The following is a 14,428-nucleotide window of genomic DNA, read 5'->3' on the forward strand; positions in this document are numbered from 1 at the left end:
TTAGGTAAGAGTCTGTATTACCCAAACTGTCCGGTGAAAAATAATGGTCCAAATGTATTTAACTGACTACCTTCTGTCTCTCTACAGGTGCGGCGTAAGAAGAAATGGTGTGCAGAAGAAGAATGCCTCGGGCAATGAACTCAAGTAAGTATCTTGCGGTGAAAGAAGATTGTCCTTGTTGGCAATTGGCTCACCTTGTTATTTGTTTTGTCTTTTCAGATGCCAGGATTTCGGCGACGAGGCGATGGAGGCTGCGCCGGGTCGTGGAGATGCTGTGAAGACTGGTGAGTATGGCGCGGCGCTGCAGCCGGCGATGCGACGCATTTGAATTTTAAGTCTTTTTGTCTATTCGATGGTGCGGCAGCTCTGAGAACTGCTGATGATCAAAAGGTAATGTCCTTGTTCTAACTTTTCCTTCTTCTTTCCCTTCTTTCTAGGATCTGGTCCGGAGTTGAGGCGGGCGTGGCTGAATACAGGATGCTCGGCTTGCAGGCGCGGTGAGCGTTACGCTGCAGAAGGCAGAATAACGCGAAACGTGTGCTGTTCATTGGGCGTGGTTTAAATAGCCTTCAAAGTAGTCCCAGGTAAGAAGTCCCAAAACCACACCCAAGCAAAAAATAGTCCCTAAAGAAAAGTAATCCATTCCAGGCCTCACGATGGCCTATGCTTAAGTTCCTTGCAGCATGGTCTGCATGAGGTAAGTTTAACATGCACCCAAAACGCTACGCCCTCCCCACAACCACCTGAATGATGTTTGATAGTACGAGTGTACCTATACCTGTAATATGCTGCAGTAGTTGTGGCCACAGGCTACAGTCTTAGGTTTAAGGCCATAGATTTTTCAATGTATGGGTATGCAGTATATAAAATCCATAGTAGCTTATAACTGCAGTGCTTATAACTTTGTTCTTGGCTTCATGGCCTTTGGCCATGCACCAAACACTCTACGTCCTGGCCACAACTACCACACCATATCACACCCATTGTGGCTTGTAGGTACACTACGTATAAATGTGCTGTTGGGTGCAAGCCCTCCCCACAGCTACCTGAGTGATGTTCAATACTACGGATGTATCTATAGCTGTGATATGCTGCAGTGGTTGTGGCCAGGGCCTAAAGTCTTAGGTGTATGTCCATACATATTTCAATGTATGGGTGTGAAGTGGCTTATAACTCCAGTGCTTATAACTTTGTTCTTGGGTGCATGGCCTACGGCCATGCATCCAAGACTCTAGGCCCTGTCCACAAGCACTGTAGCATGTCACACCCATGGCGCCGTACAAATCAGTAGCACACCCTTAGGAAAAAATAATTTAATTACGGCATGTACTCAATTTCAATGTTTGCTAACACCACGCGTGTCCTTAGAACAGTCTCAAGTTGCCTGCGGACAGCATGGACTGAAATACTACCCTTATGAGACCCCTCATTTTCTGTACTTACAAACAACCCGAACAAGGCTGGCATAGGGAATACATCATTAACACCTACCACCTGAACACATTCCGTTTTTCACCCATCTCTTACTGTCTGAACCTCCCAAAGCACTCGGACAAAGCAAAACAGTTTTCGAAATAGCATTTTGCTGCTGGTCGCTGCTGCACTGTCGGCGGATCCAAGATGTCGGGCGCATCCAAACAATCTGACGCAGAACACGGCTCACTGCAGCCAATCGGCAGAGACGTCGCGTGTCCGTGGTCAATCAGTATCTTGTCCGCGGAGCGGACATAGATATCACTCATTTTTTTAGACCTACTTTTTGGTAATTTTAAAGAAAAGTACTGCACGGATTGTCACCAAATTTACAAAAGCACGCTTTCGGGACCAGCCCCTGCCACAAATTTGGTGAAAATCCATCCAGCGGTTTGGCCTGTAGCCATGCGCAAAGTTTTTCCCCCATTCAGTCTATGGGGAAAAAATGACGTTTTGGGACCCCCCCTATAACTTTCCACCCCCTGGACCAAACATCACCAAACTTTGCAAAAAAATTCAGTGGCCCATATACTTTTTTTGCAAAGTTTGGTGAGGATTTGTCCAGGGTGAGCGGAGGCCGCCCAAAAGTGCTCTTCCTATGGAAACAGCAACTTTACCAAAACTACACAGCCACTACTGTGGCTGTGTAATTATTCCCAATATTAGTTGCATGATTGAAAAATTCGGTTTGTCTCTTGGTGCTCAGCTGAAACACACGTGAGAGGACACGTATTTGAAGAGTATATGTCGGTGCTGCGTGTGGTGCATGGTGCTTGAGTTTCTCCACCGGATGGCATGGATTCCTGTGATGTAGTGAGCAGCTCCATTCTTGGACACCTGCAGTCGATATTAAGCTTGCAGAATCCTGTGTTTGTTTGTTTTTCTCACAGTCCCATTCAAGGCCACCTGCGCTGAACAGCAGATGTATCAAGTCCTTTGAATAATCACACAAATTCATTCTGGGACACCTGCAGGTAATATTACACTTACAAAGTTCTATGACTAAACCCACCAGCGCATTTCAGGCCACCTCCTGTTGATGGGCATATGGCGCCGAACGACCGCCCTACTGAGTTTTGCAGTTGTGAAGTTTGCCATTCACTGCAGTCCTTAATAAAATGTCTATACGTGAAGTGATTAAAAAAAGCAAGACACATTTTAAGAAGCCTCATTTGAAAGCTGTAACTTGTAAGTGATCTGAGGGATTGTAAGTGTGACAGGGACATTTCTAACTTCGGTCGGCGAGGGATAAAGTGGGGGCGTTCATGTTGATGGCGTCCATGTTGATGATGGCGTCCATGTTGATGCCAGCATGCTATTTCCTCCAGCTGTAGAACATTTTGAACACAAATGTGTTGTGTAAAACGCCTTGCAAATGATCAATACAATAAATTAAATAAACATTTAGTTCCGTGGGATCCATGCTGTGATTTACATCTGACCAGCACTAGACAGGTACCAACAACACAAGGAGACAGCATTGGGTGTTGCCAGCGTGAGCAGGCGATAGAGCAAACCATGGATTACATGCAAGAGCAGGAACGTGTACCTGTTACACGGTCGTATGCTATTAAGTCGACCACATTTAGTTAGTGGGCTTGTATTACAACTCTTGTAAGTCGACTTTTTTAATCTAAATTTGTTTTATGGTGGCGCCCCCTCATTGCCCTATCCCAACCCTACCCTCATACTAGAAAGCCACATTTTTTCAGGCTTTGTGTTCTGTCTGGATTTACTAAAGGTCCAAACCATTTACAGGGCGATCTTGGGGCACAGACAATGACAGCAAAGCGCTGGGAAAGAGTAGGCTGGTCCATGGGGGTCAAAGGCCATGGGATGGTCTGGTCAAATCAGAATAAGGCTGATTCCTTTAACCACATTGCCAGCCAATGATCTATGGAGCCCATCTTTACTATAGACCATATTTTTCTCTGACTTTCCCTCGTCCTCTGAATTCGTGATATCCCCAATGAGTAATATTGGTAAGGAATGTGTGTTCATTTTTACCTCATTATATAAGGAAGGATTCTGGTTGTTGAAGTCAAGCAAAGTACATTGCAATTCATGATTGTGAGTGGCAGCAAAATCTGACTCCCTCAACTTCTATTTCTCAATAGAGCATTCCTGTGCTTATATCCCCTTGGTGTGGTTTTTTTCAGGTTTGGCTGTTGGATTGCATTGTAAGTGCTGCCTATAAGCTAACACTATTGTCATGGGAGCAAATATAGGAAAAAGGTGGTATGTGAGCAAGGGCACTGTGACAAATCAACTTCCAGGGCACCAGTGGTCCAGGGATGAATACCGGTTTCTAAACCTTCAATCAGTCCCATACCTCTAATACACCAGAAGGGATCAGAAAAGATTGGAATAACAACCAAATTATAAACCTCCTTGTCCACTTTTGGTAATGTGGATGGAACAGCAGGCTTATATCTCAGAAAGGTTGTGGATGGTTGGTTAGTTGCAACACAGCGAAAATATAATTATAACCCAATGATAAAAGGGAATGTCCAGTCAAGGTTGTATAAAAATATCTACTTTATTATTATTCGACAGAGAGTTCTAGCACACTGCAAAATACAACCCACCCTGTAAAGGAATGCAGAGGACAAACAGTTTCAAAGAAGGAAAAGGGGTGCACTCTGGATAGTGACAGGAAGGTAGTCGGTATGGTTAATAACCACAACAGTATCTTAAGGTGTCTTGGCTTTAGCACAACGGGAGCAATTGATATTAAAATGTCTCTAGGGGCCTTCTGGGAAGGACCAGTGGGACATAACCACAATGTACCTTGTGCTGTAGATATTCTTGGTGCTCAACAGGGTCAAGTAGGCTTCAGAGTGCTTTGCAAGCTTCTGTGACAGCTCGAGACAGGAGTCGCTGCAGGTATCAGGAGGCACGATAGTTTGGAGGCACGAAGCTGGGCGAACAGCTGCAGGCTGGCCTACTTGGCAGCTCAGGGTAAGGAATCATTGTCTCAGCGGTGATGGGCAGTTCTGAAGCACTGGTCGAGACGTCTCGGATGTCTTTAAACGATGGCAGCTTGACACCGGTCTGAGTGCCGTTGGTTGCCGATTGAGGAACTCGGTTGGCTCGAAAATGTCCTTTAAAGCAGATGGCAGTAGGTGCTTATTGAGGCACATCTCCCAGCTTCTTCAATGGTCTTGTGTCGTTGAGGTGGACGACTCAAATCTGAGGAGTGTGTTGCAGGAAGCTGCCTCGTCCTTGGTTGTAGGTTCAGAGACCTTCTGGCACTTCCTATACAGGAAGCTTGCTGCAGAGCCTAGCATAGAATGCTTTGTGTTGGCTGGGTACCAGTTCTGGAGTTGCTGGAGGGTCCTCTGGTTCTGTTTCCCCCTCTTCTTCCTTGGTGAAGCTATGGAGAGGGATCTTGCTTCCCTCTTTGGATATCCTGGCCTTCCTTTACTGGACGAAGATGTAAGGCAGACTGTACCTTCAGCCAGGGTCCAACGCTGAGCTGTTTTTTGCTATTTTTTTGCTACTTCAAGTGAAGTCTTCAAGTGATCTGCTTAAAGAGGGGTTCCAGCCCTCTTCTAAAGCCAATTGGGCCACAGTGATTGGTGTAGGATAAGCCTTCCTTTGTGAACCAATCCTGGGGTCCCTACCAACAATTTTCTATATGCGCGAGGTCATAACCAGAGGGCTTTGCAACAGGAAAAGGTAAAGGGGTGGAATAGGAACCAGGGGTGTCCCAGAAGCAATATGGGAAGCTCTGGGCTCACTTTCTTGTGCTACTAGGTCCCACCCATCTGCCTGTCTGCTGTGACCAAAGAGCCTCTCTGGTTATTGATTCTCCCTGTGGTTCTTGATTAAAGCGGCAGGGCTCCCTTGAAGCTGCAGCAAGACCAGACTCTCTGGCCCCTGCAAACCACTTTCTTGTACCTTATGAATGGGGTACTACTAGCGGAGTGGCCTATTGAAAACAACAGACCTAGACATGGCAGTTCACTGCCCTGGAACTAAGTGGCGGGAGCTGGTTTCAGGTTGACACAGTTAAATATGAAAGGTTATTGTGTTTTCTGTCTCCTTTGTTATCCTCTGCAGCCTTGACCCCTACGAGCCTGTTCGGCAAATGCTCTGTTGGTATGTTAATCACTGCCACCAATTGCAGGGCCTATCAAAAGAGCAGAGCGGATCCATGTAGCCTTTGTCAGTTAATGAGGCTGACCATGGCCGGGGGAAGGTTGGTCCTCCCCCTTCCTAAAGATGACATTGTCCACTCCTCGGCTGTCACAAACCAACTAAATATGTCATGGGCGGACGATGCCTGTAGGTAGTGTCCAGCTCAGAGTACACAGGCCTATGCTATTGTCATGGTGTGAGCATAGGAAAATGTGTGTGGATTAGCCCCACACATTTTCCTGAGGTTGGTCTACCATCATTCCATTTAATTAATAATTTCAAAAAGCCCAGGCGAGTGCAGGCCCACCATGCACGTAGTCGAATCCCTCACAGGCACATAGCCAATGTGTGTTGTATGGGTTTTTACCCACCCATTGACTGCCCATGATCATTCTATCCCTATAGTCCTTCCCACCCACTGCCTGCCCCTGCCCGTGTAACCCGCCAACGTAATCTCATTGCGCTAATCGTGCATGCATTCTGAGCAGACTTCTGAAAGGCAATAACATAGTTGCAACTATCAACTCTGCTCCTGGTGTAATGCAAATGTCTTAACCAATTGTGCCTTAAGCCACTTTATGTTTAAGGAATATGTATGTCCCTGCATCTGCAACTTGCACTGAATTGATATTAAGAGCAAGCAGTAGCAAGGTCAACAGTTCTGGCTCTTACATATGAATTAGATCAGCATTTGCTGGTCACTGCCATATTATGCCCAGGCACTACACGGTTTGCCAGCTGTTTCCATCTTATGACCAGTCTGTAACATGTTGCTAGTGGCTGGGAAATGCCGATCTCAAGTCTACACAAAAGCCAACACTGTTAGCTTTGCCAATGCTTGATGTTTTGCTGTCTCCAGAATGTTGACGTTCAGAAAAGTGTCCCGCTGCTCAGTCTGAAAAACTAAATATATTTTTCTGAATGCCTCCATTTAATGTGTCTACGCTCCACCTCATGCTTGTGTCGATTGCCTTCATCTCACCCATCTGCAACCCCCAGCCTTTAAAGACACAAAGGTGAGATTATTGAGCAGGTAATCAGAAACCTTCAGCAGTCATAGACCATTGATGGAGAGAGACAGTGGCCCTCATTACGACCCTGGCGGAAATTGAAAAACGATGGCGGAAATGTAATACCGCCATCGAATACCGCTCGGTGCGATTATGACCCGTCACCGTAAAGTACGATGCCATTTGCGACACCGTAGTGAACGCCAACGCTAACTGCACCAAGTACGCGCACGCGCGCCATGCAAAACCGTAATTACCACCATGGTGCAACGGTACGCGAATTCTGACCCTAGCGGACATTTACTGAACGCCATCAAGCATGGCGGAAAGTACCATTCCGCCATGGTGAGAATTACGGCATCGTGAACCAACCGTAAATGGCCCTACTGAGTGCCTGTACACCACTCCCTGCCCACATTGCACAACTCCTCGTAGGTGCAATGAAGTTACACAATGCAACCAGTGAAATGTACAAGTCACCCATGCATGCCAACGAACAAATGAATGTAGGGGCTCCAAGTGCCTTGTGAGTGGCCATCCATATTTGGCATGTCACCATTGCCGTACTGATGCAGCACAGGCATGTGAAGGTTCAAGTACAGCAATATGAACTGAAATATGAGACAAAACAACAACAGGCCCCCATCGCTTGACACCAGTGTAAGGCAACATTCAAAGCAGTATCCTGAGGGAGACTGCACCAGCCCTGTACTCTTGCCAGTAAACAAACCAACCATCAGCATAAGCATGTACCACACAAGTTGGCAGAGTGACTGAGCAGCCAGGCTCATCTCAAGAGGGGCCAATGGGAGCTGCAGGGCACAGATGGCACGAATACAGAAGCTATTCCAATGGACATGACCTCAGTCTCCCTCCAAGAAACGCACGCAAACACAGGCACCTGTGACCAGCCATTTTCTGATAATCACATCATTCCACCAATCCACCTGGCTGACCGGCATCTGTTACACAAAAGCTAATCCCCCGCCCCTGAGCATGACATCATTAAAACAGTCATAATGGCAGCCCCTATCCCTGACCTTACTGGGCTTCGTAGGCAAACGCGGCCAGTACAGTACCACGCAACTATACTCAGAAGGCGGAACCCAATGCAGATCTTCTCACAATACATCGCTCCACAAATAGGAATATGCTACATTACTTGCAAAGAATAACGCTACACGGTTAATATCAGAATAAAATTATAATGCACATCAAATTCACCAAGCCCATACAGCTATTAGGTCATAAACTCCAAAATATTTTTCATTACTGTGGGCTGTATCCGCAATAAATGACCAGCTTCTTCTTGTGTGACGCCCTGTTCCTTCATGGTACACAGGGGCTACATTCACGTTCAAAAAGGCAACATGGAAGCGCCTAGAACTGCAGGGCCGTCCCATTAGGTAGGCACTAGTCCAGCTGAAAGGTTGATATGCTGCTCCTAGCCACTAGTACTGCGTAAGGGCATGTGGCCCATTGGCGATCGTCCCATAAGATCATAATGGTGCTCCACTGATTAACTCGAAGCAGCAGGTGTCGGGAGTAAAAGCCATCTGCAGGAGTGGCATACAGATGGCAGCGGCAAAAGGGGAGGAGATACCTGTCACCCAAATGAAATGAAAAAGAATAGTATGGGCATCAGAACTTCATTTGTATTACTCACTTCAATGATCACACTAAATCTACAGCCATATGCATGCTAGCCCACTCAAAAGGATTATTTCCACCCAAAAATCACTTGCGAATCATAACTATATAAATCGAGGTGAAAACACTATTACAAACGAGTGTTTGTGTGCATGCGTCTGTTAAAACAGAATCCATTAGATGGGATTAGTAACGTGCATAGACACAAGTGTTTGAAGGCGCGTCGAGACAGGGAGGGTTCAACAAGGGCAGATAGACGATGGTCCCACTATGGCAGCTCTGCATCACATAGCGCAGGGGAAGGGGATAGATTCCAAAAAGCCATGTACATGGAAAACTCCCAATTAAATCATCTGTCCATGCATCCATACATCATTCCCTCATCCCGGTATAAAAACGCCTGATTATTTACTCACATAACATTTGAAATTTCCATTGAGTCTGTGCGTAATGCAGTCTGCAAAATCCACTGTGCTCCAGCCCGGAATTCTAGTGTTGTGAAGTAACATGTATTTGGGAACGTCCTGCCTTATCTTCCACTACGCTATTGCGCATCCCATACTATTCATATCAATCATTGCATTCTCGCCATGGCCCCTGTCCCAAGGACATTAAACAATAGAACGTTATATTTGCAGTCAGACCTGTGGGCGTCTCCTCGCCGCTAGCTGAAAACCGAAAGCGCTGTCCTTCGAATTCCTCATTTGCAACATCACGTCGAAAAGGCATCTGTGACCGCTTGAAATCACAAATTCATCCATGTAGTGCGGCAGTGTGTGAAAATGGCAACTGGCTTCACTCACAAATGGGACACCCCGCCCGTCGGTGAACCTCGGTACAGTGCTGCATGAGGGTCCACCGTTAATCGAGTACTACATTCCACTGACCCTTCACAAGTTTGTTCGCGACTGCAAAGATAGTATGTGAAACAATGGGACCATAGCAGAATGAACATATAAACCAATATTTCACTGCCATCGGGATTAAATACATGATTGTAATAGCAAGATGCCATGCGTCACATTGCAGCGTTGTGTGCGGGACGTGCTCGCCCAAAGGGGATTGCAGCTGGCACAGGTGGAATGAATCACCACAGGTGGAGGCTATACAGCCTGAAAACACATAAATTGCACACCCAACCCCCTCCCACAACCACACCCACTCCAAAATGCTACCGGCAGGACTAGCGATGTTGGCCCTGGGGGACCTGATAGCACTGCAAGTACTCCAACTTCAAGAAGAAGACGAACACCAACTACTACAACAACCGGCCGCACAGAGGAGACGCAGGAGGAGGAGGAGGGCAAGGCAGGGCCAGCAAGGCCCACCAGCACAGCCACTACCACCACGCAGGCAGCCCGCAATCCCACGCCTCCGAGCTCATCCGTTCAATCTCACTGCTGAGCAGATCCACACCCTCTACCGTTTGGACCGGGACACCATAACCGCCATTGTGAACATGACACACGCTGACCTTGTCAGCATGATAGATAGCCCAACCGCCATCCCACCCCTACTGAAGGTGGTGTCTGTACTCCACTTCCTGGCCACAGGCACCTACCAGCACACAGTCGGACAGTTGCATGGCATTTCACAGCCACTGTTGTCACGAACACTATCGCAAGTGCTCGATGCCCTCCTGAAGCACGCAGACGACTACATCTCTTTACCACGCTCGGAGCAGGAGATTACAAACACAAAAGTGGGATTCCATGCACTTGCCGGCATACCGGGTTGCATTGGTGCCATCGACTGCACCCATGTGGAATTGGTTGTCCCACATGCCATGGAGGTCCAGTACCGCAATCGGAAACAATATCATTCTCTTAATGTACAAATGGTGTGTGACTCCAACAGGATCTTTACACATTGTTGTGCCCGATATCCTGGATCAACCCATGATTCTATGGTCTTGAGGAACTCTACAATACCACGCTACATGGAGCGACACGCAGGGAACAGATCCTGGCTACTCGGTGAGTCTCATTTCATGCATGATAATGTGGGGTATGTGATGCGGCAATGACCTGGCAGGAAGGGGGGGGGGATGCGTACGTAGCAATGTCATTCCACAAACATCCTTTATTGTCCACATACAGGTGATGCCGGGTATCCACTGAAGAGATGGCTCCTTACACCACTCCGGAACCCACAGAACCAGCATGAGGAGGACTACAACCATGCCCACTCACGTACCCGTGTAGTCATAGAACAGGCATTCGGCCTACTGAAGGCTCGTTTCCGCTGCCTCAGCAGGTCTGGCGGGGCACTCCTGTACCGCCATGAGATGGTTGCAAAGATGGTCATGGCATGTGTCATGCTACACAACATGTGCGTACGTAGAAATGTGCCCATGCCCCCTGACGCAGAACTGCAAGCACCTGAAGATGGTCATGATGAGGGTGGGGATGTGCCAGCACCTCAAGGAGTCCGCGAGGCACAGGAGGCCCGTGAAATTCGTCAGAATATCATAGATTCATGCTTCTAGTACTCACGCCTGGTGGCTGATACATGGACACGGGACTTGTGGCACTGTGTGTGTCTGGAACATGCACAATGTGGACTGTACGCCTATAAAGGCTTCGTACACAAAGATCAATGTCCACACATCTCATTGGATGATTATGAAATGTTTATAGCATGTGTGAAATTATATTACACACCCCATCGACCCGCCACCCAAGAAAGCCCAACACCCCCCCTCCACCCTCCTACCTCCCCCCCCCGAACACCAGTGTCCAAAGATGCTCATTGTCAGTGGGCAGACGCTATTGCAAGCCCCCTCTCCGGGTATCAGGGGCACCCCTGCCTGTGGAGCGCAGGTTCCTCCCAGATCTACGTTGGGGGCTGCCCTGGACGGAACTTGCAACGGATGATGTCTCTGCCTGCTCACGTCCATGCATGTCCCTAAGGGTTTGTGAGAGCTCAGTGAGCACACGGCGCACAGCGGCAAGTTCACCACATACGTCTTTGGACGTCGCATGCAGTTCCCCCCTCAGGCTCTCGGTGCTTCTCTCCATTTGTACCCTTAGTGTCTCTGTACTTCTCTCCATTTGTACCCTTAGTGTCTCTGTACTTCTCTCCATTTGTACCCTTAGTGTCTCTGTACTTCGCTCCATTTGTGCCCTAAGTGTCTCAGTAGATGTTTCTATGGCTGCCTTAGAACCCCCACATTCATCAGCATGCTCCTTGAGGAGCGTGGCCAGTTGCTGCTGTTGCACGATCACCTGGTCGAGGGACTGTTGCCTCTGCTGGGCCATGCCCATTTGCGGTGGTGTCACAGAGGGGCTGATCACCTCATGTTGCCTTGCCACAGGGCTTGTGGGGGATGGCCAGTCGTCGTCTTGTGGGTGCCCCTGCGTGGTATCCTCATGGTGTACGGGATGAAACAAACAGGGGGATTGAGACAGGTCATGGATGGGTCCTACATCGACAGCACCGTTTTCTGTGTCGGAGCATGCTGGCATTAATGCAGTGTCACCTATGGTGCTGCTGCCACCAGAAGCAGTGCCTTCTGTGGCATCCATTGGGGGGACCTGTGGTGCTGCTGTTGTGGGCATGCTGGCTGCTGGGGTGCCTGTTGGAGTCCCCTCCTGTGTGCTGCCACTTGATTTGTGCTGCTGCCGTGTCTTGATCCGTGCAGCTGAGGTGGAGGGTCTTTGGCCGTTGGTCTTGGCCCTCTTTGCAGGTGTGCTGGTAGGGGTGTCCTGAAGCTCGTCGTTTGAATCGGACCCTGTGGTGGAGTAAAGGAGGGCGAGCGTTATTTATGGGTCTGTGGAAATTGGAATGGCAATGTATCACATGCATTGGGGTGGTACCTGAGGGTATTTTGGGTCAGGGCCTTGGAGGTGGTTTCATTTTTGTGTGGATTGAGGATGCAGTTGTTTTGCAGCCTGCAGTTAGGGTGTGCATGCTGCACATGTAGAGGGTGTTTTTAGGATTTTTAATTATTTATGTATTTAATGTGACTTTTGAAGTGCGCTATCAGGCCAATGTATGTGGACGTTCTCCTGGACATGTGTTTCTGTTGCACTATGTGGACACATGGTACTTCACATGATTGGTCATTGTGGATTTAGCATTGTTTTATTTGGCCCACCTACCTGATTCTTCGGATGTCTGCACTCCTTTCTCCATCCCTCCGACTCCCTCTATACTCTCCATTCCAATGGTGGAGGCACAGATTTCTTCCCAGGGGGTCAACTTGATGGGTGGTTCCGATCCTCCCCCGGTAGCTGTGGCAATGTTACGGTTGGCTGATAGTATGCTCCGTACGCGTATCCGCAAGTCGTCCCATCGCTTTCTGCATTGCTGTGGGTTGCGGGGTGCGGTCCCCACCGCACTTACCCGCTGTGCCACCAGGGCCCATATGGCCTTCTTGTTCGCAAGTGCCGTCCTGGTCATTTGCGTCGAGAAGACGACGGCAGCATTCTCCTGGAGGGTCTCTGTGAGCACGGTGAGTTCCTCATGGGAGAAGTGGACTTGCCGCTTGCGGTCGCACGCTTTTTTAGCAACTTTTCCCATTTTGATTGTTTTGACTAGGGTGGCAAACGGGTTGGGATGTGTCTCAGGGTCGGATTTTTAATGGTTGTGTTGGGATTCTGATTTTATAGGTGTACGGCGTGCTGTTTCCCGTTCCGGACCCATGTTTTTACTTCCGTTTCCGTATATTTACGGTCACCGTATTTTGCGATTACCGCTCATTACGGTGACCGCTATGATGGGTGGCGGAATTGCACCTAGGGCGCCGTACGACGGCGGTGAGGGGCGTTTTGGGGACATTTCCGCCATCGCGGACTTTGCACTTCTGCCATGGCGTAATGCTCGTGCCCGATGAGTCAGAATTAGCCGCACTTTACTCCATCGTGCAATGGCGGAAACGCTATTTACGCTATGGCGGTCAGGTCAGTTACTTTCCGCCAGGGTCGTAATGAGGGCCAGTGTTTCCATGGGGCGATGGTGATCTGGTGCAGTGGTCACATTGCTTGATTTGCAAAAGCTGCATTTGTGGTTAGTTTAAAGATTTATTTTTTATTTATTATTTATTATTTATTTATTTGTATCGCGCTGAAAGCCTGCAGGCATCGGGGTGCCAACACTGAGACACAGAGAATAAACGGACATGTGCAACGGGACACAGAAACGAAGCATAGAAGGGTCACTGCCTAACGAATCCTAACCTGCCCACAACGAATTTTTCACTTGAAGAGATGAGTTTTCAGTTTTTTTTCTAAAAGCTGTGTATTTGGACTCACGTCTTAGTTGTAAAGGCAGGTTGTTCCATTTGGTTGCTGCTATCACTGGGAAGGCACTACCCATGCCATTAGATCGCTTGTGAGCCAGAACAGTGATCTGACCCAAAGCTCCAGATCTCAGGGATCGTCCAGGAACCTATTGGGTAATCTTTTCCCAACGTTCCTGGTGGCGAGCTATTCCAATGTCTGGATAGATGCACAGCACTGTGTTTCCTGCCCCATTTAGAGTTGCTGTAATGAAGGTTCCACCAATGAGCTGTCCTGGGCCGTAGAAAGACACTTTGACAAACAGTCTGCATGCATCTTGATGAAAGGAGAGGGTTTTGAATTACAAATTCTCTTCAGTATAAGGCATAGTGATTTGGATTGATGACTGCTGCCTATGGGCAGCCAGTGGGCTAAAGGGAACACCGGTAAGGTGCTCCGATTTGGGAATAAACTCGAGAGGCCTTCGAGTTTGTGAACTGGAAACGAGTCTGAGGTGTCATCTGTTGCCAAAATCTAATCTTGAGGGTCCGAAAGTCTTTACGGCGAAGCCTCGATTAGTGAAAAAAGAGAGTAGCTGTAAAGGGATTTTAATTGATGAAGTTGGGGGTAAAATCACCATTTGAACACCAGAGTTTCCAGAGACAACATTGAATCCATGAGCATGCTTGCATGTTTCATTGCTGAAGATGAAGTGTGGCTAGGACAGCATGCAACTAAGCCAAACAGTGCAGTAGAGCGCTAGTGGTCTTCAGAGGCATTGGTCCTAAAAGTCTCTTTTTTCCCTCCAAGATTCAATTTTAAAACTTTCTAGACAAGAAATTCCTAATTAACAGGGCCCTGTGGAGCCACAATCACCCAATAGCTTGACAATTATTTTGTCATTGTCTGTGTAGCCTGAGCCTTGTCAAT

The sequence above is a fragment of the Ambystoma mexicanum genome, chromosome 11 (genome assembly GCF_040938575.1).
Source record: "Ambystoma mexicanum isolate Mex_15411 chromosome 11, UKY_AmexF1_1, whole genome shotgun sequence".
NCBI lineage: Eukaryota > Metazoa > Chordata > Amphibia > Caudata > Ambystomatidae > Ambystoma > Ambystoma mexicanum.